Below are 27,789 nucleotides of genomic sequence, written 5' to 3'. Positions count from 1 at the left end.
ACGCTCCAAAAACTCGAATTACTAAATTTGCTAATGAGACCCCATGTTTAATAATATAGAATGTAGTAACTAGGTTATTATACCTAGTCAAAAGTTTAGCAAAGCAAACAAGGGAACAAACTTGAGGGACCATATATGAACAAGGGGGAAAGTTATGTTTTATTAAATAAAATCACAACACACAACACACATACATCGTGTGTGTGTGCGTGGAATGCTCTGGAGAAGAACAAAGGGGTGCAAACCCTAGTTCTTAAAGAAGTCCAAATTGAAGGATGAATCCAAGCTCAAAATCATGAATAAACACGAATTAATGCTCACCATCACAAGAGGATCAAAAGGTATGTCTCAAAAACTAAGATTGGTGATCTTGTATGAAATGGGTTAGGTCTTAATCCATGAATTGGGATGAAATTAAGCATGAACATATGTTAGAATTATCATTGGAATGTGAATTATGCAAGATTTGATGTTAATTGAGATTTGGAGATGAAACCCACTTGGGTTAGTAGAAATGGCGACATGGGTATGTCACCCATGTCCAATCTTTGTTTAATTCTTGATATGATATGTTGCATGTGACCAAATTGTTAGTTATATTGAATATGGTATGAGATTGAATTGTTATTGGTAGTTTGGATGATTGAAAACAAGAATTAGGAAGAAAAGAATGAAGGTTACTTGTACATCATGTTTAGAAACTTGTACGCATGCCAAGTGTTCGATGAAATGACTAAGTGAGTGTAGAAGGTGAAATAATATGCAAGAAAGTGGTAATTAGTTATGGAATGTGATAAAAGGGTGTTTGATAGTAAAATAACATGAGAATTGAGTTTAGATATAGTTCATTGCTAAGTATGAATTATGGTGCAATTGTAGAATTAATGAGGTTCCTAGTATGGTGCGTACATGTAAACAAGTGATCATGCGATTAAATGAGTATTTCACCATGAGTGTACCACGTGTTATTGATATGATTAATGGAAGTCGAATGTGAATTGTGAATTAATATGGTTGTTCTCTTATATAATTTCATATGCTAACAAGAACGTGTGTGTAATGAAACGAATGTATGTGTGAGTAAATATGTATGCGTGTATGATTATGTGATTATGTGGCTGTAAGTACATTTGCATCATAAGTAGGAAATGTATATAGTGTCATATGTATAGCCTAATATGATGTAGTGAATATATGAAGTTAAGTCGGAAGTTTATACATTAAACCGTTGACTTTTGGAAGTCAACTGGACATAAGGGACATAGCTAGATTTTTGACACAATTATAAGATCTTGGAACGTCATATGGTATGTGTTAAATTAATATGCGTTTTATGCGTTAACATGATGGATTGTATGAGTTTGAAAAGATATGATTTGGGCGTATGCCTTATGTTTGTTAGGCTTGACTATGAAAGCTAATTGCGAGTTATGCATTCGACATGATCATTTTTATGTAAAATCATGTATACTAACAAGGATGTGATTGCGGTGACACGAAAGCATTAGGGATCATGTGGAAATGGACTCAAGCAAGAAAGACTAACGGGTCAAGAGGAGACAAGAAAGTGGATACGAAAACGGACGCTCAAGGTAAGTGAATCCCAAACTTACCCTTTTGATTTAATATGTTTTGTTATTTGGTAAATTATCTAGAAGTTATGTAAGAAAGTGTGAAGTAAAAGTAGTGATAGGGTTAGTCTAATGGAAGGTAGCCGAATGTGGCTAGGTAAGTTGGGAAATGCATGATATAGATCAAGCGGGTCAAACATATATGCATGAATCGTGTATCGATGATGTAATTTATGAGGTTTAAGGACCTCAAGGGATAAATTTTTAGTTAATAAGGTAGGGAAATGTTTTATGAACATTTAGAAACAAGTTTCAAGTGAAACGGATGTAAGACGAGAAAGTTATGCACATTTTAGTATTAAAATTGGGGGCTGATCTGGGCATCGCCGTAGCTTACGGTGCCCACCGTAAGCTACGGTGGATGCTGGGCCTTTCCTTCTGCCGTAAGACAGTGTATTGCCACCGTAAAGTTTTGGGGCCACCGTAAGCTACGGTAGCCACCGTAGCTTACGATGGAGGTCAGGTGCAAATTGTAAGTTATGTATTTTCTTTGTTTTCCCTTGATTTCGGGCCTCGTGAATTCATCCCAAGCCCCGATAAGCTTCTATAATGCACCTTAACCCTACCAAATGGCTTGATAAGCTACGGTTAAGTGTGGAACTCATCTTTAAGGTCCGAAATGTACCCGAAAGTTATTTAAAAAGCGTTTAGGAAGCATGAGTAAGAATGGAAAGGGTAAGCGTGTGTACGGAAAACGAATTAAGTATGTGGGTCAGTATATATAGATTTAGCTTCTTCCCAAAACACTTAAGCTAATAAGTAATCATGAAGATGAGGTAGTATGTATGTATGTACGAATGTATTTATGTAATTATGTAAGTACATGTACGTGTGAGCGAAGGTATGCACATGTGTAGCTATGATCCGTTTTATGAATGTATGATTGTATGTAGTTAGGTATGCATGTATTTATGGTTGTATGTAGTTATGTATGTATGTAGGCATGTATGTGGGTAGAGATGTATGTACACAGTCAGGTATGTAATGTATGCGTAGTTTCAATACATTTAAGTATTGACGTTATTAAAAGTGTGCCTCGAGAATGAAATATGGTGCAGGTACTACATTGAAGTTCGTCAAGGATTAGACGCCCGGATGGAATGACTAGACCTAGAAAGAAAACAGGACGAAAAGTATATGTGGATAGAACGTAGCGAGATTACACGATTAAGAATCTTGTATGTAAATGATGTATACTAATGCTGTGAATGTATGTGGTGGGTGCAGGTTGTACGAATGACAAATTATCATCATGAGGTGTAGCGATCAAGGTCCGAGTTGCAAGATAGATTGTACGGGGATCCTGGAGTATGTAAAATGATAGACATAAGTTAGACTTTCATTTTGTAAATGAGTACGAAGGTTGCGTATATTGTAAAAAGGTTATTTTATATTGAAGTTTCAAGTAGTATAAAACGTTTTTAATGAAAGAAATTTTATGGTACGTAATTCCGCTGCGTCTTTTCAGTTAAAGCGTGTTAGGGTGTTACAATTTTGCAAAAAGTATTATACGGGGACTAGGTCAGAATTTCCATTCAGCAGAAGTTCCGGGATAATACCCCAGATATCACTGAGTATAAAGACCTAATATCTCAGAAAGAGGGACCTTTCAAACAAGATTTCGGGGGTTACCCATATATTCAAGAAGTTGTTCCCCACGATATAAGCAAGTTTGAATTTTTAAGTTATATCTCGTCACGATCTACTAAACGTGCAAAAACCTACTGGCATATCCACAGCGAGATTGTTTATCACATTTTATCTTTCCATTTCTTTAGCATGTTGTGATAGTTAACTGATGTACTATCATTTCCTCTTTTTACAACAAAACTCATTTTTGAATTTTATCATGTTTTTGACTTTTTCAAATTTTCTAATGTTTTTGGATTTTCTGAAATTTTCTTACTCCCCCTAAAATGCAAACACATTTAAAAAAATTTGAAAACAAATTGTACATAACAATGACAACCGATATCAAATCGCCTCAATTCGCCATCCACTAGGCATAAACAATCAGAACTCCCCCTTTCAACAAACTATTTTCTCATTATGATTTCAAAACACTTAAGTTTGTTTTAATCAAAATGATTTTTCCGGAAAATAAGTTTGTTTTTACCACTTGTAGGTTTGATAAAAAAACCACTTGTAGGGATTGGTTCATCATCTTGTCCATTCAACCACTTGTATCAGGATTACATCAAGTTCAAACTAATGACCTTGAGTAATCCCTTTGTCAGAATTAACTTCTTACCACTTATAAGAATATCCAAAACATTTAACCATATGTAGGAATAAAACATCTACACAAACCATTTTACCAATCAGGATGCCGATTCCTGCTTCGCACTTACCAACCTGGAAGTTCCGGCATAGTCCATCACCTGTAAAATTTCAACAATTTCAAACTTTTCACCATAAACAAACATAACAAGAATGATGCCGATTCCTGATCCACGATTACCAACTTGGGATCTCCGGCATAGTCCTAAGACTTCAAGGGAAATGAATTTCCTCCCAAGTCTTACCAACCTTGGGTGTTTTCAGCTCTTGTTCAGTCGGGTTATAAGTTGCTTTCTTTGTAGCATAGAAATCTCTAACCCCTTTTACTTTCCCCTCAATCATTTTCCCAAATATTTTCTTAACATTCCCATTGAATGTTTTATCAACATCAAATTCTTCTTGATCAGAAAAGAATTGATTTGAGATTTCCACCTTACCAACCATTTGCTTATTTTTTTCAAACTCCAAAGATGGAATTTCAACATCATCTTTTGAAGATACTAACTTTTCCTCAACTACTTTAATCTGTGCCTTCACTTGTGGCTCCCCTGATTTTATGGAATCAGATTCATCGCCGACCTTCTCATCACCCTTCTTAACAACCCACACTTGGTTGTCTTTTGCTTTCTTTTTATAAACATTTTTCTTTGAACATTCACCAACTTCATTAGTAAAATTTTCAAAAATTTTAAAATTTTTAGTTGGTAGTTCAACATCAACAACTTTTTCTTTCAGTTTTTCAGATACTCCCTGTTTTGGTTTTGCCATTTGAGAACAAACTGATGCAATGTGACCAACTTCATTGCATTTGAAACAGGTATGAGTATCTTTTCTGTGAAAAACTCCAGTTCCTTTTTTCTTCATCTCAACAAGAAACTCTTGGTTTGATTGTCTCTAGAACGGTTTCTTCTGTTCATCCTCAGCACTTCCACCTGAAACAAATTCTGTTTTTGTTTTAGAATTTTTCTCATTTTTATAATTTTCTGGTGGAATAAAACCTAAACCTTTCTTTTTGTAGCTACCATTATGGTTTGGTTTCTTTTGAAAACCAGAACCAGAATTGTAACCTTTTATCTTGTTCAAACGCTGTTGAACTCTTGAAGTGTATTTTTTAGGTTTTCCAGTAAGATTTAAATCTTTTATTTCAGAAATATTAATTTCTGTCATTTTGAAAACCTTTTTAATCATTTCTGATCTAAAACTTCTTATTGGAAATTCTTTGTTATAATATAATTTGTCAGAATCATTCAAAGTATAAACTACTTCGAATGTTCATCATTCAAATTCGATTTTGATAACAAAAACTCTTTACTATAAACCTGTTTAACCATCGGTTTTGAACTGTTGACTGACGAACTTGACCCTCCAGACTTAGACTTTGACTCAGACTCCTCATCAGTATCCAACACCTGATCGACCACCTTTTTGATTAACTCAGACTCATGATCAGTGTCAGACGAGGTGAACGTGACGTCAACGTTTTCAGAAGTGTTGGAGTGCGCTTAAGCATTTGGCTAACTTTTAAGGACACATAACTAGTATCGGCACCCGAATCAAATAAAACAGTAACAAAGAAGTCATCCAGAAGAAACTTATCCATCACAACGTTGGGATCGTTCCTTGCATCACCCTAACCAATCACGAAGGCACGGACTCGGGCGCCATTGCCATTATTGTTACCCCCGTTGTTGCCTCCATTGTTGTTCCCGTTTCCTTGGTTGTTGTTGTTCTGATTCTGGTTCAGCTGAGGACAGATCCTTTTAAAGTGGCCTTCAGCGCCACACTGAAAGCATCCTTTATTGCCCTGCTGTTGCTGCTGCTGGTGGTTTTGTGGAGCTTGTTGTTGCTGTTGACGATTCTGATTCGCAGGAGGTGGGCTCCTTGTTAGTGCAATATCTGTCTATCGCCTCCGTCAATCTATTCCGTAGCAGAAATAGAAGAAACCGAAGGTTTTTAAGCATTCTAGGTTACAACTAGTTAAAAAGGGCAAGGTGGCAAACTTGTAAATAAGGAGAAATCCTTATAATCCTTGTGCCTATAAATAGCTTATTAAGTTGTAAAGATTAAGACTTTTGGAAGACTTGGAGCTTATTTAGAGAATTAGAGATCTAGTTGTAGAGAGAGAAAGTCTAGAGAGAGAAAGTCTCTCCAAGTGATTCTAGGCATTGTACAAGACGTCATCTTAATCGAATCACGTTTTCTCGTACGTTATTGTGTGTTCGATCTCATACGTTCACGGATTCCGCACGTCGAACGTTCGTTACGCAATCGAAACCGGTCCTAACAAGTGGTATCAGAGCTAGGAGCTCGATTGCTTGATCAAACACATCTTTTCGTACTAGATTTCAGCAGAATTTGATCCGATTTCATCTATTTCATCATCTTCTACCTACTTTTCACGTTTTTTTTGAAAAACGTCAAATTGAACAGGTTTTCACGGTCCAAATCGTCTGATTTTTGGATATGTTGTGCGTTTAGACTCGATCTACAACCCTACCAAGTTTCAGCTCAAAACTCCAAGCCGTTTTGGAGATATCACGATTTTTTGGTCCGATTTTGCGTCATACGATCAGATCTGACATGAACCGCTTATACGAACAAGTGTTGGATCGCTCATAGGACATATTTGGGTTAAACCGCTTATACGAAAAAGTGTTGGATTGCTTTTAAGACAAATTCAGAACCGCTCATAGTGACACATGTGAATCGCTCATAAGTCAACTCTTGAACCGCTTTTGTGTCAAGCGTGGTTCGCTTATAAGGTTTGAGTGTTGGGTCGCTCATTAGTCATCTTTTTCATGTGAGTGTCTGAACCATCAGGTGACATCACGTGAGTGTTTGAATATCACGTGAAACGAATCAATAGCTGACATCACCGCCCACTAAGTTTGAAAATCCAAACATCGTTCAAACTTTGCACCGCCCAAAACTATCCAATCCAGGTTCTTCATTCCACCGCCCAAATACCATTTACGTGTAGTTGTTGATTGAAGTGTCACCGCCCAAAACTACATTCAATAGTTGTAACCTGTTCACCACCACCCCACTTACCCAATATATTTTCAAAGACACCGCCCCACTACAAGTTGATTGTCGGCCACAATCAAAATTTTGTGAAATCATTTTGTTGGTCAGTTGCTGATATCAATTTCCACCGCCCAATCAACATAATCTTTTGCACTGCCCATTAAAGAGTGTGAGGCCCAATCAGATTTTTTAATCCACTGCACATCACAGCCCCACTTAAAGTGTTTGTGATTGGTTGTTTGGTACAGCCCATTTGTTTAAATTCGGTCAAATCTCATGTTTTATCACAAGTTCAAAAGACAGTTGATTAGTTTTTGAGGTTTTGATATTTTGTTTACTAATCATTTGGTTGTGTGTTCACAGGTGATTCGAGGGATTTCTACAAGGGGTAAATTCCAAGAAGTTGAAATTGTGTGAATTTTGAGCGAAAAACATTTTTTAAATCAAGTCACTAATATTAAAAATTTGACAAAAATGTTTGATGAACAAGAAAACAAGAATCTTGAAAATATGAATAACTGGAAAAAGGAAGCTTGGAATGAAACGAGATATGATAAAGAGGTCTATATAAACAGATACGAAAATTTCTTGTGTATGAAGGATGAATCGATGGAGATGTTGAAAGAGAGATTTTGGGAATTAATCATCAAATTAGATAAACATAATGTTTGGTATTCAAATGATGATAAAAAATTAAAATTTGTTGATGCGTTACCTTTGGAATGGAATAAATTTGTGAATAATGAACTAAAACGAGATTCTAGATTATCACGCATTGATCTTAGAAGTCTGTTCAACACAGTTACAAGTCATCAGTTTCATGAAAATGCAGATAAAAGGAAGTTATTGGATGAAATAAAAGAAGAATCAAAAAATATTGATTTGAATGTAATCAACGAAATAAGAAAACGAATTAATGTGTGTCTTGCAGCAAAAAAGAATATGAGATATGATATTAAGAGGGGTTGTTATATTGATAAAGATTCGAATCCTCTTGATTTTGTTAAACTTTTTTGTGCAGGTACATATGAAAAGATGATTGAAGATGGTTTGAAATGCGAAAAATCAGAAATAGACAATGGCAAACTTCTGAAGGATGTAGAGAGTTTGACATTGGAAAACAAAAATTTGAAGATCGAGAAGAAGGCTGATAATGAACAGATTCTGGAGTTACGCTTGAACTGTGAAAAACTGAAATCTGAGAATGATAAACTGTTAAATGATTTGAACAGTTTAACATCAGAAAACAAAATTTTGAAAGAAAATGAAAAAGATATTGAAAGCAAAAGAAAATCTTCAGAAGATGAAGATTGCTGGATAAAATTGGAAAACAAAAATCTGAAAAAAAATGAAACAAGATTTCAAGAACAGTTAAAAGTCTTGGAAAATGAAAAATCTGTTCTTGAAAATCTTAAAATTGAAAATGAAAAATCAATTAAGTCTCATCTTGAGAGAATATCTCAGCTTGAAAATGAAGCTGAGAATTCAAGGATCAAGATTGATGAACTTGAAACGAAATTGAAAGGTTTTGTGACTTCATCAGATAGGTTGAATTTTCCCTGTCCAAAACCGATCAATTCTGTTCCAATAAGTGACAAGGTCACAAATTTTGACAAAGTCAAAATTGAAGATTGTGATGATGTATCTGATGATGAAAAAGAAAAAGAAAAGAAAAGAAAAATATTTTTAGATTTAAAAGAAAAATTGAAAATACTGTTTTGCAATCTACTGAGAAAGGTGAATGCTCAAAGCAAAAACCTGTAAAGAAGATTGTGGAACAGAAACAAAAAGATAAAAATTTGAAAAATCCTAAAAAAGAAAATAAAAGCTCATCAGATAAGTCATCCAATCATTTTCAAAAAACAGAAAAATTTAAAAATGAAAACTTACAAAGTGTTGGTAATATGTGGTGCAGGTTTGACCACAGTGCTCAAATGCCAAATCAAGGATACAAGAAGAGAAATGACTACCACATGGCAACTCAATGCTATGATTTAAGTGTGTGGTATGAAAATGGTATACGATATGAAGGAGAGAAGAGGTATGATAACAAAGTGTGTTACTCTTGTGGCTATCAAGGACACATTGCTGTTAACTGCCAAAGATGGAATTATGAGACAAGAAGATGCTTTAATTGCAATATCAGAGGTCACATTGCAAGAGATTGCCCAAGGAGATCAATGGGAAGATCGAGGGCTGAATCTCAAAGAATGGCAAAGAAACCAGTCAATGTCAAGCCTAAAGGACAGAAAGTTCAAGAACCAAAAGTTCAAGAACAGAAAGTTCAGGAAACGAAAGTAAAACTTTCTCAGGGGCAAAAAGACAGAATGCGGAAGAAGAGGAAGAAGGAGAGAGAATATCTCGAAAGGATTTTGTCCTCCGGTTCACCCGACAAATCGAATAATAGTGCTGATGAAACGATTCACTCGACAACAAAGTCAAGTAAACCGAATTCGTCAGATGCAAATCTGAGGACGAAAAAGGACGAGAAAAAGGTCGGCGATGAATCTGATATGTCGAAATCAGACAAGCCACCTTCAGGCGATGAATCTGACAGGTCAAAGTCAGACAAGCCACACTCAGGCAATGATTCTGGTTCGACAAAACCAGAAGAGCCAGTTGTTGAGGTAAAAACTATCAAACCCAAGGCTGGTCAGGCTTGGGTGGATCTTTTCAAGTGAAAAATCCTGACTTGCCGGAGTTCCCAGGTTGGTAAGCGTGGAACATGAATCGGCATATTTCTTGAGAAATTTCACTCTGGTGATTTTTCGTCTTACATGTGGTAAATCAGGGACATTAAGTTGTACTTGATTTTCTACAAGTGATGTTTGTGATTAAAGGAAAATAATGTGATGAAATAACCCCGAGTTTATGAAACAACACACAAAACTAATTTTCCGGAAAAACCATTTTGATTAAAACAAACTTAAGTGTTTTGAAATCTAAATGGGAAAATAGTTTGTTGTGAGGGGGAGTTCTGATTGTTTACGCCAAGTGGATGGAGAATTGAAGTGATTCGATATCAGTTTGTCATTTTATTTGTACAGTTTTCAAATTTTCCTTGAAAATCAAAATTGAAACATATTTTGATTTTAGGGGGAGAAAAATTTTAAAAAAATTAGAAAATTTGAAAAAGTCAAAAACATTGAAAAATTTAAAAAATGAGTTTTGTTGTGAAAAAGAGGAAATGATAGTAAATCAGTGGACTATCACAGCACGCTAAAGAAATGTAATGTCAAATGTGATAAACGGTCTCACTAATGATGTGACGATAGGTTTTCGTACATTTAGTAGATTCATTCGGGATATAAACCTAAAATTTCAAACTGGTGAAATTCGTGGGGAACATTACTTGGATATATAGGTAACCCCTGAAATCTCGTTTGAAAGGTCTCGTATTCTGATATACTAGGTGGTTATACTCTATGATGTCTGGGGTATTATTCCGGGACTTCTGCTGAACGGTGGTTCTGACCTAGTCCCTGGCTAATACTTTCTCCAAAATGCTTGAAATATAGCATAAAGCCCTCGGTTGATTAGACAATAAAATTTATAATCAGTTGTTGTAGCTAAAAGATTCTCTAAAGGGAACACACTGCAAAGTCGAAGCTGATATCTCTCTGCTGAACGGAAGTTCTGACCTGAGATCCCTCAGTTCTCGCATCTTTCCCCTAATTTATGTACAGACATCATTGTAGTATTCTTGCCTGTAAGACTGAATATTGGGATTCTGGATACGGGAGTATATTCAAGAGGTGGGACACATGAATTGATCTAAGTTCCTAAAACATCTAAATCGTATCCTGAATAGATTGAGAATTGTGTGAAAATTTAAGAGGACAACTATATCGTCAATCGAGGTGAATCGTTTAGAACTTAAAATGATTAAAGCTTAACGGTGCTAGTGATTCGTCTCATGAACTGATATGATCCTCTTACACAAACTCACAAAAATATTATTTGTATATATTTGTTTACTGCATTTCATTCAAAAACAAAAACCCAAAAAGATTTTCGGAGTGTTTTAGCATAAATTTTTTGAAAAGTCAAAAAGATTTTCGACAGCTGATTTTGAATAGCTGATATTCAAAATTCGAGGGCTAATCATGATGAACAGGTTTGGGGAATATGTTGAAAACTTTAAATGACATATATAAATGGTTTATTTGGTTAATCAAGGTCATTTATTTGAACTTGATGTAACTAATATGTTTGTTGTAAATGATTTCTACCGGTAAGTTTACGGGAATTAATTTGACATAAATTTGTGAAACTTATGATGAGGTAGAGGATATGCAAGTTAATCAGGTTTCAAGTCCTGAGCAGATGAAGAACAAAGCCAGGAACTGATCCTGATCTTGTGAAACGATGAAAGCCAGACTACGATCCCGACAGCTGAGTCTAAGGGGGAGTCTGAAGACAAGCTCAAGGCAAACGAAAGCGTACAAAGAGCCAGGTATCATTCCTGGAGGAGCTTGTATACGGAAATCCAGGTGCCGATCCCAAAAGCACGGAAGCTTGACGAAAGGGGGAGCCTGAAGACAGATCCACGGGGATTCTGTTCAAGAGAGAGAAAGAGAAGGCGCTACGAGATTGACTACGGCAATATCCAAGGGGGAGTCTGTTAGTGCAATATCTGTCTATCGCCTCCGTCAATCTATTCCGTAGCAGAAATAGAAGAAACCGAAGGTTTTTAAGCATTCTAGGTTACAACTAGTTAAAAAGGGCAAGGTGGCAAACTTGTAAATAAGGAGAAATCCTTATAATCCTTGTGCCTATAAATAGCTTATTAAGTTGTAAAGATTAAGACTTTTGGAAGACTTGGAGCTTATTTGGAGAATTAGAGATCTAGTTGTAGAGAGAGAAAGTCTAGAGAGAGAAAGTCTCTCCAAGTGATTCTCGGCATTGTACAAGACGTCATCTTAATCGAATCACGTTTTCTCGTACGTTATTGTGTGTTCGATCTCATACGTTCACGGATTCCGTACGTCGAACGTTCGTTACGCAATCGAACGGTATCGAAACCGGTCCTAACACTCCTGCAATCCTTGGCTTCATGACCCAGCTTGTTACATCTCAGGCAACGACCCTTGTGGCACTGCCCGCTATGATGCTTGTTGCACCGGTTGCACTTGGGTGGTTCCCTCGGTATCCACCCTGTCCTTGACTACCAGAAGATTGCTGACCAGGACTCTGGTGGTCATCAGTCTTTCGCTGCTGAGACTGAACTAAAGTAGAACCCTTGCTCGAATTTCCATCCCACTTGCACTTGTTATCATTGGGAGCATCAGAAGTAGTAGTAGTGCTAATACGCTTGGGTAGCTTGTTCTGCTCAACTGCCTGATCAGTGAGATGGTGAGCTAGTCGTATAACTTGCTGAATGGTGCCCAGGTTAGCTGAAGTCATGTGACTCTAAATCTCTGGTACTAGACCCTTGAGGTACAGCTCAATACGTTTGATAGGAGGGTCCGCCATAGTAGGACACGAGATAGCTAATTCATTCGATCTCTTTGTGTATGCCTCAATTTCAGACCCCGTCATCTTCAGATTGAAAAATTCCACCTCTAGCTTGTGGATGTCGTCACAACTACAATACTCTTCTTTGATCAGTTCTTTGAAGTCGTTCCATGGGGTGGCATTAGCAACCGCCAGCCCTAACAGTTGAACCTGTGCTTTCTACCAGGTTAACGCAACACCTTCAAGCGTTCCAGTAGCAAATTTAACCCTACGATCTTCAGGGCATTCACACATCTCAAAAACAGACTCAAGCTTCTCGAACCAGTGAAGAAGGCCTACAACTCCCTCTGTGCCGCTGAAAGTACTAGGTCGGCAATCCATGAATGTTTTGAACGTGCACATAAGAGGCTGAGCAGGTTGACCTGTCGTGAGAGAATAAAAGACAAGGTTAAGCACGTGGGTTGTTTTGCGAGGGTAGGGTCTAAACGCCCTAAGATGGGTTGACATGGCAGGTTATACCTCCTGTAGGGATAGCTGCGAGTGCCTCAGCAACTCGTTCATTGATCAAAGCCGTCAACTGGGCTTGAGTTAGGTTGATACGTCCTCTGCGTCCGTTCATGATCTTCACAACGAAGCAACGTAAGTGAAAAAAGTGTCGCGAAAGTGCGTAAGTGTGGGACGACAGTAGAGAATAAGCACACAAGGTTCAAGTAGCAATTTTCACGTTAATTAACGCCCAGTGTGAACTATCTAACCGACAATATAACATAAATCATACCACCTATTGTGTCGAGTCTTGCACGTTGAGCAAAGCGTCGTTGTGGATCGTTGAGCACTGTACAGGTTATAGTCTGGTTTTGTTAAAAAGCTTTTCCCTTTTTAAAACCAAGTTCACTATAACCAATGGCTCTGATACCAATCTGTCACACCCCAAAATCCACCATGCGGAGTATCACCGCTTGGAGGCGTGACATGACCAGGATCGAGCTACCAATCATATTGAACATCGTAATTAAGTAAATAAAACCAACCACAATACAATTGGTGACCAAAAGAAAGTAGCTGACCTTAAGTTAACAGCGGAAGCATAAACGTAAGTCCAAAACATAAGTTCCATAATTCACAAGTTTAAAGACCAAAACATGAGTTCCATAAGTTTCATAAAGTTTATTTATTAACCACGGGACATAATAGTCCATATCCCACAACGATACTCCTCCTCGTGCAAGCTCCATAAGCATCTAGCGACCTGTAAGGCATGTAACAACGAGTCAACAACAAAGTTGAGTGAGGTCACGGTTGGTTGTTTAGTTTTATGTTGTTTCCGAAAACCTGGTTTGTCTTTCGTTGGCTTATTTGCCGTAGGGGTTACCCCATAGTTGAAAGTATGATTAACCAGTTCCTTCTTTATTACCCAAACCATATCCATAATCAGTGGGGCTTCCCCATGTGAACCACTAGACCGTTACCATATCGACAACTGACGAACAATAGTTGTGCCCTAAGTCAATGTCTATAATCATTGACAGTTTGCCATAGTCCATTAGTACACGCCCGTCCGACTGGCACGGTGTGAGGTTTGTTAAACCTAATAGCGCTATTAACTAATGACTCGCTCGCCATCGGCCTCGGCGATTAAGTCGATATAAAATGAGGGACTTAATGATAGAGTTTTGTCTAGTAAGTTTTAAGGTTGTTGTCCTACCCAAGGAGGACGAACGTACGTATTCTACCCAAGGAGAATACGCAGGATTAATATTGGCATCCTACCTATGGAGGATGGCCGTACATATCCTACCCAAGGAGGATATGTAGGTTCCGTTTTAATTCTTTAACCCATTCCCAACCACCGGGAATCCCATGCCTTAGAAAGTGTGTGAACTCACCTTTGGTTGCTCGGTTTGACTCTCAAAAATAGCTAACAGTCAAGGTCGGTCAAACACGTCCTAGTATGATTACCACTTAGTTTACTAATGACTTCAAATAAGCACGAAGTTCCTACATGTATCTACCACATAACATGCACTCACTTTAACGGTTCATGCCCATATAAACTTCCCCATCTATTCCCATTCATAAGCAAACATACGACATTGCACATAACACTTTCATTGACATATAACATGTTAGATCATTCTCAGATAACCTACCCGACATTTAGGCACGCAAATTACTACTTGTATATGGACTAAAAACTCTTCTGATTGACTCATTCGGGTCATACGACGATCCAACATAATCGATCGGATAAAGTATCGTACCAGTGATTAGAGTTATTACCCTAATACGGGTAGAGTTTCGGGATTTAGAAGTTCTGACATTAGAATGACAGAACAAGAGAACAAGAGAAAGAAAAGAATTGAACGATTTGAAATGAAACTATTGTCCTCTATTTATAGGCTGAAACTGGGGCGCGTCGCGGCCCGCGTAAACTCGAAGGAACACCTACGCGGCCCGCGTAGGCGTCTGGTCGACGGGTGTCATGCTACGTGACCTTCATGCTTATCCGGTGATTTTCGATCTGTCGCGGCCCGCGTACCCTTATGTCTTACGCGGCCCGCGTGAAATTCTAATTTCTTAATTTCTTGGTTTTTCATGAACATTAAGGTTTCAGGGGTCCGGTTTTTCACTTACGGAGTGTTTTAGGACATTTTTGGGCAAGTCGTTACATCATAAGCTTACTATCAAAAATCGCTATCCCTTACCCCGAATCGACAATTTGTTTGATCAATTGCAGGGCGCTACGTGTTTTTCTAAGATCGATTTACGCTCTGGTTATCATCAGTTACAAATTCAGGAAAAAGATATCCCTAAAACCGCTTTTCGAACCCGTTACGGCCACTATGAGTTTGTCGTTATGCCCTTTTGTCTTACCAATGCATGTAGGATCGTTGTGACGACCAAACGAGTCGTTCAGAAGAGATCTCGTCAAATACGAAAGGCGGAATCAGACGCATCAGAGTTATTTCAGCTTTATACACACTAGAATCACTTTAACTATCTCTTATATTGATTTCGGAACGATTTACACCCCGGAGATACTTCGGCAGAGCTTCGCTACCGGATACCAAAACCTTACAAATGAAATGACCAAGTCCACTATATATAGGCATGCCCACTTCGCATGAAACACACATGGTCTAGTTCATGCGAACTGGCCACTTCGCACGAACTGGTCAGTTCATGTGAAGTTGTTGTTTCAGCTCAGTTTCCTTATTCTTTCGAACTACGTGTCCTAGTCTATCATTCTAGATACAAGACTCGATACAAGATGAAGTCGACAGACATATGCACCAACAGACTCCCCCTTGGATGTTGACGAAGTCTTCAGTGTCGAGTCTTCGGTATGTCACATCTTCAGTCTTTATCAGTCTTCTCGCTCTCTCCAAAGTATTTGACATTCTAAGCATCCTCGATCTCTATCTTTCTTCTCTTCCAGAAACTCAAACTGATTCTATCCTCTCTCTCTTATCAGCATCAGCAGCTGGCTTTAATGTCTTCAGACTCCCCCTTTCGATAAGCTGGGATCGCAGTCTGGAATTCACAATCTACATGCTTTGGATCAGAAACTTGGCTCAAACTTTGTTCACGCTTTGCAGCTTTCACAGATTCCGGACCGTTTCCTGGCTCTCCGTAGCAACAGGATCTGGAACCTGGCTTGAATCTGCATATCCTTAGGAGTCAAAATCTGGCTGCTTCTACCTGCACAATCTCTACCTAGAAATAAATTTCACAAATTTAAAATTTGACAAATTTAATCTCTGCTTACCACCTGTAAAATCAATCTCAAACCATCACTTGTAAATATCATTCAAAATGATTTAACAATTTACAATTTCTGATGACCACTTGTAAGAATAACATTTTTCTTATTTCTAAACAAACTTTCCCAACCCACTGTTCATCATGTTTAGCACTCGGAATTTTGAAAATCAGCTTATCTACATCAGTTGTCGAAACTAAGATGAAATAAAATCTATTTGGTTTTTTCAAAATTTTATGCTAAAACACATTCTTTTTGGATTTTTGTTTTTAATGGAAAGCAATAATGAAATATTTACAGACAATATTTTTGTGAGTTTGTGTAAGAGGATCATATCAGTTTATGAGACAAATCACTAACACCGTTAAGCTTTAAACATTTTAAGTTCTAAACGATTCACTTAGATTGTCAGTATACTGATCCACTTAAATTTTTACACAAAGTTCAATTGTTTTGAGATACGAGATTAGTGTTTTAAGGTCTTATACTTATTCGCATGTCCCATCTTAGAATAAACTCTCGTATCCAGACTTCTATATTCAGTCTTACATGTGAATGTACACTAATGATATCTGTAAAGGGGTAATGCGAGACCATGAGAGCTCAGGTAGAACTTCCGTTTAGACAAAGAGATGATGGCTCGTCTTTAGGTGTGTCCCGTTTGGGGATCTTTTCTTCAACATCACATGATTAGCATTTTTCAATGTTTCATCATTTTTTATGCTGAGGGTGGGCTTTATGATTAAAGCTGTGCAAAGTATTATACGAGGACTAGGCTATTGCTCCCGCAAAATCAGAAGTCCTGGTATAATACCCCAGATATCATCACGCACAAAGACCGAGTATGTCAGAAATAGAAAGTCTTTCAAACAAGATTTCGGGGGTTACCCATATATCCAAGAGATGTTCCCCACGAGATAAGTAAGTATTTGATATTTAGGTTTATATCTCGAAAAAAATCTACTGAATGTATAAAACCCTACTGGCACATCCTCAGTGAGACCGTTTATCACATTTGTTGGTGCATATGTCTGTCGACTTCGTCTTATATCGAGCCTTGTATTTGATTGGATAGATCAGGGCACGAAATACGAGAAGTATATGAGTGTGACCATTTCGCACGAAATGGAAGATGTCCATTTCGCACGAAATGGTGAAGCCATTTCGTCTGAGCCATCTCGTGCGAAATGTGAGCCTATAAATACGTGCCTTGTCCATTTCATTAGGTAGATCTCAATTCCGGTAGCGAAGCTCTGCCGAAGTGTCTCCAGCATTGTAAAACGATCTGATATCAATACAAGAGACAGTTTAAGTGATTCTGTGTGCAAACCAGCTGAAATAACTCTGATACGTCTGTTTCCGCCTTTCGTATTGGTTGAGATCTCTTCTGAATGACTCGTTTGGTCGTGCAAACGATCCTACAAGTGGTATCAGAGCTCAGGAGGAAGAGTTCTTACCATTTTAGCTGAAAATTCTGATTTCTACACCTTCTTTTATACATTTTTCAAAATTAAACAATTTTTCATGGATAAAATGGCTTGATTTTCACAAATAGCGTGTGAAACATTGTTTTAACAAATCCTTGAAAGAATCAGACCTTAAATCGGCTTAAAACTTGATCAATTTAATCAAAAACTGTCTGAAAGTATGACGTCAGCACCATTTCGCACGAATTGGTACCAGATCGTTTGACTTTGCTTCCATTTCGCATGAAACGGACCTTCATTGGGTTATTTCGTTTGAAAGTGCTTCCATTTCGCACGGATTGAGCCTTCATTTCGCACCAATTGTCATTTCGTGTGAAACTACATTTCATTTCGTACAAATTGGGAGTAGTTGATCCATTTCGTTTGAACAGAGTCCACTTCGTTTGAAAGGTTCATTTCGTTTAAACAGGGTTCTTTTCGCATGAAAGGTTCATTTCGTTTGAAGAGTATTTCGTTTGAAGAAATCCAATTCGTTTGAAAGTCTGTGTTTGAGAATTTTTGATAACCAAATCATGGAGAACGAGTTCTACAACGCCTTTGCTAGTCCGATGACTATTACTCAGAATACTATGCTAGAAAATGAAACGGGCACTACGCAAAAACCGCCTAAGCTTATGATTATTGAGGAGTATAGTGGATGGGCTGAACGTTTTGAAAATAGGGTTCAAGCATATTACTTAGATGCATGGGAATGTACTGAATATCAGTATATCAGACCAGTTAAGGACAACAGAGAGAAGGTTGATATTAAAGATCTGAGTGTTGATGAGAAAAAGAAATACAAAGATGAAAAGATGATGGTTAGTCTCTTACAGAAAGCTATTAAGGAAGAAATCTTGATTTTACTACAACACAACGGAAGTGCACAATCAATATGGAAAGAACTAAAATCGAAGTTTGTTGGAAGTAAAGAGATGATCAAGAACAAAACGTCGCTTATGAAGAAAGAATTTGATCTACTCCGTGGATTAAGAACTGAAAACACCAAGCAGATTATAGAAAGATATTGCAATTTGGTGAAGAACATGAAGAGATTAAATATCAATAAAGATAAAGAAGAATTGATTGAAAAGTTGGCCGATGCGTTGCCACAAGATGTTTGGGGCACGTATCTTATGATGTTGAAAAATAAACCTGAATTTGACAATCTAACGCTGACCGAGTTTATTGAACAACTTAAAGCTCGAGAGATGGAACAACGAAAGATAGTGAGAATGAAGAACTATGATGGTGAACAAGACATTGGTCTGTATTACAAAGGAGGCACTAGTGATAAGACCAACATTGCACCAAAGATTGAAACTGCTTTCAATGCAAAAAGTTCTTCTAGAGGTTCATCTCAAGGATCAAGTAGCAAAACTGGATTTTCTTCTTATCCATCATTCGATCCAAATTTTTCAGCAACCAAGAGTGGCAAAGTACTACAATGCAACATTGCGTTAAATCTTGAGAATGATCAAAATTACTCTGAAGAAGTAGCTAAAAGTCATATGTCTTTGTTGGTAACTGTGTTAGAGTCTTATGGGAGTTTGGTTGCAGGAAGGATCGGAAATCCAATGTTGACAAAAGAGGATTACGATCAGATTGATGCTGAGGAGATGGAACTTATGGATATTAAGTGGTGTTTGGCGAGCGTGTTGAGAAGAGCTGAAAAGTTTAAACAAATTACGGGAAGAGATGATTTCCGTGATGCTAATGTTTCTACTTTAGGATTTGATAAATCTAAAGTTACTTGTTTTCGTTGCAGGGAAAAAGGGCATTTCAAGCAATAATGCACAAACCGCGAAGCAAGTGGAGCTCAAAATCCTTTCAACAACAATGATTACTATCGGAAAGCAATTTATCATCAAGTTGCTCAACAGCCGTATCAACAACAAACACAAGCTGCTCATGCTAGGAAGGAGATTGAAGAATCAAAGAAAGCTTATCTGGTGAATCAAGATGATGAAAGATCGTCAAAAGGATTTAGTTGGGACAAATATATTTCAGCTGAGAGTAAAGCATGTCTGACAGATCAAGATGATGAAAGGCTTCGAAAAGATTTCAGTTGGGATGATTTTGATCCTTACAGAACTGCAGATCATAAAGCTTTTGTTGCTCAAAAAGTTGAAGATGATGAAAATGATTATTGGGCAAATAGTATGAAAGAGCATTTAAAATATCTAGCCGAGAGAGATGCTGAAAAGGCTCGATGGCAAAGAAGAAGGTTGAAAAACAAGATGATAGTGAAGATGATTATTGGGCAGATAAAATGAAAGAGCATTTAAAATTTTTATCCGAGAGAGATAAAGAAAGAATGAAAGGTAAGAATGATGATGAAGAGGTCCGAGTGATAAAGGTTAAAAAAGTTCCAGCTTTCAAGATTAAAAAGGAAGCTGATGCAGAAAAGATGTTTGAGAATTGTGAAAACTGTGAGACTTTGAAAAAATACAACAACGAGGTGATTCACAACATGAACAGGTTGAAAGAATCGTATGATGTCTTAAGCAAAGCCATGAATCAATATAACGAGTCAAGTAGTGAAAAATCTACAGCCATGAAGACACTCAATGGAGCATACATGATAAAGCAGGAAATGGTCAATTATTACATTGATATGTGTGCTAAGCTTGAACAAAAGATGGAAACTCAGAGGATCGAAACTGAGAGAGTAAACAAGTTGTTAAAAAGTTACTCATGTTCTTCTTATGTGATTGACAAGATTTATCCCACAGTTGAAGGCATGAAGGCGTTTGAAGAAAAGACATCTGAAGAGAAGAATTCCGAAACAAAAGAAGACAATAAAGAGAAGAATTCTGGTAAGAAACAAAGTGTCAGTTACAACAAGTGTCCACCTCCGCTTAAAAATGGATATTCTCCACGAAATCCAAATTCAGAAAGAGTAAAAAAGGCAACCAACTTACAGTGGGAATCTGAGCTTTCAGATAAATTGCCAGACAACATTGATGTCATGTTCACATCACCCGACACTGATCATGAGTCCAAGTTAATAAAGAAAGTGGTCGATCAGGTGTTTGATAAAGATGAAACAAAGGAGTCAAAGTCAGAGTCAAAGTCTGAGTCCGAGACTTCAAGTCCAACAGTCAAAAAGGGAAAACGGGTTTGCAATAAAGAATTTCTGTTATCAAAAAGTAATTTGAATAACGAAACATTCAAAGTTGCATATACTTTGAATGATTCAGACAAATTATTTTCTGATGAGGAATTTCCAATAAGAGGTGTTAAAACTGAAATGATCAAAAAGGTTTTCAAGCTAACAGAAATTAATATTTCTGAAATAAAAGATGTAAATCTTACTGAAAAACCTAAAAAATACACCTTAAGAGTTCAACAAAAATTAAACAATAAAAAAGGTTACAGTTCTGGTTCTGGTTTTCAAAAGAAACCAAACCATAACGGTAATTTCAAAAAGAAAGGTTTAGGATTTATTGTACCAGAAAATTATAAAATGAGAAAACTTATAAACCGAAAACTGTTTTTGTTTCAGGAACATCATCTGAAGAAGAAAAAGAGCATTTGTTCAGGAAGCAGACAAACAAAGAATTCCTTGCTAAGAAGTAAGAGGGAATGAAGAATGAAGTTGTTCAGAAGAAGAAGGAGACGTGAACCTGTTTTCAATGCAAAACAGTTGGTCATATTGCCAGGAACTGTCCAAAGGCAATCCAAACAAAACAGGTAGTCTCTGAAAAACTAAAAGAAAAGATGGTTGAGAATGAACCACCAATCAAACAATTTAAAGTTTTCAAAAATTCAAAGTTTGAGGTTGGTGAGTGTTCAAAGAGTTTTTACAAGAGAAAAGTGAAGCTTAACAACAAAAAGTGGGTTGTTAAGAAATCAGATGATAGTTCTAGCAATGATTCTGATTCGTCAAAATCAGAGGAGCTATTTTCTGGCGATAAATCTGACTCGTCAAAGTTAGTAGAGCCACAAGTTGAGATTAAAGGTGAAAATTCAGTTCCGCCATTGGATGATGCAAATTTTCCACCATTGCGGGCTGAAAATTTGAAATCAAAAATTGGAAAAATTGAGATTTCAAATCAATTCTTTTCTGAAAAGAAAGAATTTGATGTTGAAAAAGCCTTTAACCCCACAGTTCAAAAAATTTTTGGAAAAATGATTGACGGGAAGGTAAAAGGGGTAAAGGAATTTTATGAGAAGAAAACGAAGAAACCAGATGAAGATGGGTCATCCCAGGTTAGTAACTGGGATAGAACCTATCATGACTAAACTCTGGACTTGCCGGAGCTCCCAAGTTGGTAATCGTGGAGCATGAATCGGCATCATTCTTGAAAATGTTTGTTTGTTAAACTTACATGTGGTTAATCAAGTTCATTAAGTTGAACTTGATTCAACTTTCATATAGATGATTGAAAAACAATGTGATGAAACCCCTAATCTACAAGTGGTTGGTGAATTTCAACAAAACTAATTTTCCGAAAATATCATTTTAATTAAAACAAACTTAAGTGTTTTGAAATTATAATGGGAAAATAGTTTGTTGTCAGGGGGAGTTCTGATTGTTTATGCCAAGCGATGGCGAATTGAAGCAATTCACAACAGTTGTCACTTTACTTGTACAGTTTGTTTTCAAATTTTCTTTGAAAATCAAAAATTGAAACATATTTTTGATTTTAGGAGGAGTAAAAATTTTTAGAAATTTCGAAAATTTGAAAAATCCATAAACATGATAAAATCCAAAAGGCCAAAAACATTAAAAAATTCAAAAACGAGTTTTGTTGTGAAAAAGAGGAAATGATAGTACATCAGTGGACAATCACAACACGCTAAAGAAATGTAAAGTCAAATGTGATAAACGATCTCACTGACGATATGCCAGTAGGTTTTTATACATTCTGTAGATTGTTTTCGAGATATAAACCTAAATACGAATACTTACTTATTTCGTGGGGAACATCTCTCGGATATATGGGTAACCCCCGAAATCTTGTTTGAAAGACTTTCTATTTCTGACATACTAGGTCTTTGTGCGTGGTGATATCTGGGGTATTATACCAGGACTTCTGATTTTGCGGGAGCAATAGCCTAGTCCTCGTATAATACTTTGCACATGCTTTAATCATAAAGCTCACCCTCAGCATAAAAATGATGAAACATTGAAAAATGCTAATCATGTGCTGATTGAAGAAAAGATCCCCAAACGGGACACACCTAAAGTCGAGCCATCATCTCTTTGTCTAAACGGAAGTTCTAACCTGAGCTCTCATGGTTTCGCATTTACCCATTTACAGATATCATTAGTGTACAATCACCTGTAAGACTGAATATAGAAGTCTGGATACGGGAGTATATTCTGAGGTAGGACACGCAAATAAGTTCAAGTTTCTTAAAACACTAATCTCGTATCTTGAAATAATTGAACTTTGTGTGAAAATTTAAGTGGATCAGTATACTGACAATCTAAGTGAATTGTTTAGAACTTAAAATGTTTAAAGCTTAATGGTGTTAGTGATTTGTCTCATAAACTGATATGATCTTCTTAAACAAACTCACAAAAATATTTATAGGCAATATAAACCTAGAGTGTAAATATTTCTTTACTGCTTTCCATTAAAAACAAAAACCCAAAAAGAATGTGTTTTAAAATAAAATTTTGAAAAATACAAAAAGATTTTCGACAACTGATGTTGAAAAGCTGATTTTCAAAATTCCGAGTGCTAAACATGATGAACAGTGGGTTGGGAGAGTTGATTTTGAATTGAAAAATTGTTATAAATAAATCTACCCGAAAGTAAGTTGATTGATGATTAAACGATATCTGCGTGTGGTATATAAATTTGTCAAATTGTTAAATTTGTGAAAATTTATTTTGAGGTAGAGTTTGTGCAGGTTAGAGCCAGGTTACGATCTTAGAACCTGTGAGAGTTAAAAGAGCCAGGTTTTCGATCCAAAGCCTGTAGATTGTGAATTCCAGACTGCGATCCCAGCTTATTGAAAGGGGGAGTCTGAAAACATTAAAGCCAGGATTGATTCAAGAGGGAGTCTGAAGATGTGAGGGCCAGATTCTGATTCTGGATTTGTGTTCAAGATAACAACTGCTGATGAACTTAAGGAATCAAGAGATCTGATCAAGAGAAGATAAAGTCAGGTTGAGATTCTGGAAGAGAAAAAAAAAGAAGATAGAGATTGAGGATGCTTACAATGGAGAATACTTTGAACAGAGCGTGAAAATTGATAAAGACTGAAGGGTTGACATACCGAAGACTCGACACTGAAGACTTCGTCAACATCTAAGGGGGAGTCTGTTGGTGCATATGTCTGTCGACTTCGTCTTGTATCGAGTCTTGTATTTGATTAGATAGATCAGAGCACGAAATACGAGAAATATGTGAGTGTGACCATTTCGCACGAAATGGAGAAATCCATTTCGCACGAAATGAAGCTGGGCCATTTCGCACGAAATGGAAGATGTCTATTTCGCACGAAATGGTGAAGCCATTTCGTGTGAGCCATCTCGTGCGGAATGGTGAGCCTATAAATACGTGCCTTGTCCATTTCATTAGGTAGATCTCAATTCCGGTAGCGAAGCTCTGCCAAAGTGTCTCCAGCATTGTAAAACGATCTGATATCAATACAAGAGACAGTTTAAGTGATTCTGTATGCAAACCAGCTGAAATAACTTCGATACGTCTGTTTCCGCCTTTCGTATTGGTTGAGATCTCTTCTGAACGACTCGTTTGGTCGTGCAAACGATCCTACAACATTTGACTTTCCAATTCTTTAGCGTGCTGTGATAGTCAACTGATATACTATCATTTCCTCTTTTTCACAACAAAACTCATTTTGAATTTTTCGATGTTTTTGGTTTTTAGATTTTATCATGTTTTTGGATTTTTCAAATTTTCTAATGTTTTTGGATTTTCTGAAATTTCTTACTCCCCTAAAATTCAAAACCCTTTAAAGAAAAATTTGACAAACTGATGAGAAATGCTTCAACTCTCTATTCACTTGGCATAAACAATCAGAACTCCTCCTGACAACAAACTATTTTCCCATTATGATTTCAAAACACTTAAGTTTGTTTTAATCAAAGTGTTTTTTCCGGAAAATTAGTGTGTTTTCCATTTCACAAACCTCTTGAAAAATCGGGGATTAAATTCATCACATTGTTATTTCAACCTTTTGTATGAAAGTTAAATCAAGTTCAACTTAATGACCTTGATTAAGCACTTGTAGGTTCACTTATCAACAATACCATTTGTAAATTGAAATATGATAATTTTGAGATTCTTAAGAAAGATGCCGATTCATGCTCCACGATTACCAACTTGGGAGCTCCGGCAAGTCCGGATTTTACTCTTGATAGGTTCTATCCCATGACGATACGAACATGGGTGAACCATCTTCATCTGGTTTACTCTTTTTCAATTCATAAAATTCCTTTACCCCTTTTACCTTTTCGTCAACCATTTTTCCAAAAATATGCTTCACTTTGGGGTTAAAAGATTTTTCAACATCAAATTCTTTCTTTTCAGGAAAGAATTGATTTGAAATTTCAACTTTTCCAATTTTTGATTTTATATTTTCAGCCCGCAATGGTGGAAAATTTTTGTCATTCAGTGGCGGAACTGAAATATCCTTTTTTAGCTCAACTTGTGGCTCATCCGATTTTAACGAATCAGATTCATCGCCAGAACATGACTCCTCTGACTTTGACGAGTCAGATTCATCTTCAGAACTAACATCAGATTTCTTAACAACCCACTTTTGATTGTTAAGATTCACCTTTCTTTTGTAAAAACCTTTTGAACACTCACCAACCTCAAATATTGAATTTTCAAAAACTTTAAATTTTTTAGTTGGTGGTTTGGTTTTCTCAACAACTTTTTCTTTGAGTTTATCAGAGACTCCTTTTTTTGTTTGGATTGCCTTTGGACAGTTCCGGGCAATGTGACCAACTGTTTTGCATTGAAAACAGGTTCTCGTCTCCTTCCTTTGATGTTGCTCATTATTCTTCATTCCCTCTTGCTTCTGAGCAAGGAATTCTTTGTTCGTCTGCTTCCAGAATGAGCTCTTTTCTTCTTCTTCCGAACTTGATCCTGAAACAAATACAGTTTTTGGTTTATAAGTTTTCTCATTTTTATGATTTTCTGGTGAAATAAAACCTAAACCTTTCTTTTTGAAATTACCGTTATGGTTTGGTTTCTTTTGATAACCAGAACCAGAACTGTAACCTTTTTTTTCTTGTTTAACCTTTGTTGAACTCTTGAGGTGTATTTTTTTTATTTTCAGTAAGATTTACATCTTTTATTTCAGAAATATTAATTTCTGTTAATTTGAAAACCTTGTTAATCATTTCAGTTTTAACACCTCTTATTGGAAATTCTTCATCAGAATATAATTTGTCGGAATCATTTAAAGTATATGCTACTTTGAATGTTTCGTCATTCAAATTATTTTTTGATAACAGAAAATCTTTATTGTAAACCCGTTTGCCCTTTTCGACTGTTGGTTTTGACGTGTCAGACCTTGACGTAGATTTTGACTCTGACACTTCATCCTTAGCCAACACCTGATCGACCACTTTCTTTATTATCTCGGACTCATGATCAGTGTCAGACGATGTGAAAGTGACATCGATGTTGTCTGGAAAGTTATCTGAAGGTTCAGATTCCCACTTTAAGTTGGTTGCCTTTTTGACTCTTTCTGAATTAGGATTTCGTGGAGAATATCCATTTTCAAGCGGAGGTGGACACTTGTTATAACTGACACTTTGTTTCTTACCAGAATTCTTTTCTTCAGGTTTCTCTTCTTCAAATGCTTTCATGCCTTCCACTGTAGGATAAATCCTGTCAATCACATAAGAAGAACTTGAGTAACTTTTTAATAACCTGTTTACTCTCTCAGTTTCTATCCTCTGAGTTTCCAATTTTTGTCCAAGCTCAGCACATATCTCAATGTAATTATTAATCATGAACGCTCCATTGAGTGTCTTCATAGTTGTTGCTTGTTCACTGCTTGACTCGTTATATTGATTCATGGCTTTGTTTATAACATCATACGATTCTTTCAATCTGTTCATGTTATGAATCAACTTGTTGTTGTGCTTTTTCATAGTCTCACAATTTTCACATTTCTCAGATACCTCTTCTGCAATATCTTCCTTTTCAATCTTGAAAGCTGGAATTTCTTTGACCTGCTTTTTTATTACACGAACATCTTCATCATCACTTTCATTTTGTTTTTTAACCTGCTTCTTTATCACACGAACATTTGCATCATCATTGTCATCTCTCTCGGCTAGTAATCTTAAGTGCTCTTTCATTTTTCTTTCATAATAATCATCATCACTATCTTCAACGACTGGTGTTTTTCATGAAACCCTTTTTGTTGAAACTGGTTCTTCTTCTTTCTTTTTAGGACTTTTTGCTTCTTCAGTATTTGAATCATCAATGATTTGAGCAACAAAAACTTTATAATCAGAAGTTCTGTTAGGATCATAATCATCCCAACTTAAGCCTTTTGGAAGATTTTCATCATCTTGATCTATCAAACATGCTTTACTATTATCTGAAATATATTTGTCCCAGCTAAATCCTTTTGGCGATCTTTCATCATCTTGATTAACTAGATAAGCTTTCTTTGATTCTTCAATCTCCTTCCTAGCATGTGAAGTTTGTGGCGATTGTTGTTGATACGGCAGTTGAGCAACTTGATGATAAATAGCTTTCCGATAATGATCATTGTTTCCGAAAGGATTTTGAGCTCCACTTGCTTCACGGTTTGTGCACTCTCGCTTGAAATGCCCTTTCTCCCTGCAACGAAAACAAGTAACATCAGATTTATCAAATCCTAAAGTAGAAACATTAGTATCATGAAAATCATATCTTCCAGTGATTTGTTTAAACTTCTCAGCTCTTTTCAACACACTAGCCAAACACCACTTAATATCCATTAATTCCATCTCCTCAGCATCGATCTGATCGTAATCCTCTTTTGTCAACATTGGATTTCCAATCCTTCCCGCAACTAAACTATCATAAGACTCTAACACAGTTACCAACAAAAATATATGACCTTTGGCAACCTCTTCTGAAAAATTCTGACCATTCTCAAGATTTAATGCAATGTTGCATTATAGTACTTTGCCATTCTTAGTTGCTGAAAAATTTGGATCAAATGATGG

At 36.6% G+C, this 27,789-nt stretch overlaps 1 long non-coding RNA gene across 1 annotated transcript; it reads left to right on the top strand.

The window, feature by feature from the left end:
• The first annotated feature begins 101 nt into the window (after nucleotides 1-101).
• LOC110881426 lies at nucleotides 102-3,075 on the top strand. Its single transcript, XR_002559728.2, has 3 exons — nucleotides 102-341; nucleotides 1,503-1,592; nucleotides 2,859-3,075. It is a non-coding gene; the product is annotated as an uncharacterized LOC110881426 (long non-coding RNA).
• Nucleotides 3,076-27,789: the final 24,714 nt, after the last annotated feature.

This window comes from Helianthus annuus, chromosome 10, assembly GCF_002127325.2.
Source record: "Helianthus annuus cultivar XRQ/B chromosome 10, HanXRQr2.0-SUNRISE, whole genome shotgun sequence".
Classification (NCBI taxonomy): Eukaryota; Viridiplantae; Streptophyta; class Magnoliopsida; order Asterales; family Asteraceae; genus Helianthus; species Helianthus annuus.
The sequence above is the reverse complement of the archived record's forward strand: the minus strand, read 5'-3'. Positions and strand labels throughout refer to the sequence as shown.